Here is a 1997-nt window from a genome sequence, read left to right as displayed (position 1 = left end):
TATTATGCGCTGGCGCAAGTAGGTTTGTGAATCGGCGTATCTCCCTCATTTGCATAGGTGAATAGGAAATCAATGGGAGTACCACTTGCGGCCAGCGTAAATATGCGCCCAAGATACGCCCGCGTAGGAAAGTCACGTCGGTTGGAAGAAGCCTATTTTCAGGCATATCTAGTTCTGTGGGCACGGTGCACAGATACGACGGCGCATAGTTACACTTACGCGCTTTATATCCAGATACGTCGGTGTACGTGCTTTGTGAATCCGGGCCTATGTGTACAAAACGTGCACCAACAAAAAAATACATAAAGTGACAACACAGGGGTAAAATAAAAAATAAAATGGGGGAGAAGGAAGGTGGGAGATGTGAGTAGAAAGTGACCATCGTGCAATACGATGGCTGGCCTCCGGCCAGAAAACAAAAAATTCCCCTGGTCCTAGCCAAAAGGCTCGGCCCTAGAGGCAGGTGGTAAAAAAGTGTATGTGGAGATGTGACCAAGGTGCCACACTTGTAAGTGTCCCTCTCAAAACACTTGTGCAAGGTATGGCACCCCTGGACTGCCACTCCAGGGGCACTATCTCCACAGGCTTTTCAACGGACCCTGACCCTCGGCCCGGACCAGCAGCCCCCTTCCCAGCCAGGATGGTAGGATCTCTGAGAGATTGGGGAGAGCCCACGCCAATAGGCTACTCCCATCACTCCCACCTAATCACATTCGGGAAATACTAACCGCTCCCCCCAAGGGGAAGGAGGAGCAAGTGTTCTCTCCCGAACAACTGACCAGGGCAGGCACCACCAAATCCAAGCCAAAGGCCAGGGGCCCGGTCCCTCAGCTTCGAACTCATGTTTCTCCATCCAAATCAGAAGGCTTCCACCTCCACGCCAGCAGGTTTAGCATCTGTCAACCACCATCCCTTTCCACCTCGCTGTGTACTCAGGACGGTTAGCATAGCACCACCTACTGGCAACTGATAAGAACAGATACTACGCTTGATCTTAGCCAAAAGGCCGAGAAGTTCTTCCAGTTGGTTGATGCAGGCGGTGGCGATTGGGTCCTGGGAGGAGTTAGCCCAGAGGTTGAAGTTCCCAAGTAGCAGGAGGTTTTTTGTTTTCGGGGTGTACGTAGCAATGAATTCGTTGAGAGGTGTGAAGAGGTCTGTTTTTGGTCCCAGTGGTCTGTAGCATAGCAGTATATGGACAGTTTCCTTGGGTGTTGTTTGAAGTTGCAGAGTGAGCGTTTCCATGAACGGCAATGAGTTCTGTAGCGTTGGTTTGGTGAGTGAGAGGCGAGATTTGTAGATCACTGCTAGGCTGCCTCCTCTTTGCTCGGTTAGGATGCAGTAGCTCTCAGGCACTAATTCTGCTAGGATGGTGTTACAGTCGGGTGTTAGCCAGCTTTCCGTGATGAAGAGGCAATCTATGTTGTGTTAAGTGATGAAGGAATTTCCTGTTTGTGCTTGAATGCTGACCTGGTGTTGATCAGGGTGCATGATAGGTGTTGCAGTTGAAGTGGTGCAATCCTGGTTTTGGAGGTCGATTGTTGATTGATTATTAGAAGGTGTTCTTTTCGTAGTATTTTTTGGGTGGAGGTTGTTAGTGTTGAGGCGGTATTCATTAGGCTGCAGAGGGTGTTAGCTAAGTATATGATGTTAAACATGGTGAGAGAATGCTGATGGTGATGGGATGATGATATGAAGGTGAGAATGATGATGAGACGATGATGATGATGATGTTGATGGCGCTGTTTGCTTACTGTCTTAAGATATGGACAGCTAAGGAAACCTAGCACAGGATGGGCAGCTACCATGTTTCCCCGAAACAGTAGGGTTATGGTTTTAATTTTTTTTTTTTACCTCTTTTACACCCATTCTCACACCAAAGTGGTTTGACATCCAAAGGACTCCTAAAACCAATTCATCAAGAAGCATACAGTCATGTATTTGCCCCACCATGGTAGCAGGAAGGCACGTGGATTGGTATACATGTGGCAGGGGCCACA

At 48.6% G+C, this 1997-nt stretch overlaps 1 pseudogene; it reads right to left on the bottom strand.

Moving 5' to 3' along the window:
• Positions 1 to 882: 882 nt before the first annotated feature.
• Positions 883 to 1018, bottom strand: LOC120942236 (annotated as a pseudogene).
• Between the last annotated feature and the right edge of the window lie 979 nt (positions 1019 to 1997).

Source organism: Rana temporaria, chromosome 5 (assembly GCF_905171775.1).
Source record: "Rana temporaria chromosome 5, aRanTem1.1, whole genome shotgun sequence".
NCBI lineage: Eukaryota > Metazoa > Chordata > Amphibia > Anura > Ranidae > Rana > Rana temporaria.
This window is presented reverse-complemented; position numbering and strand designations above follow the sequence as displayed.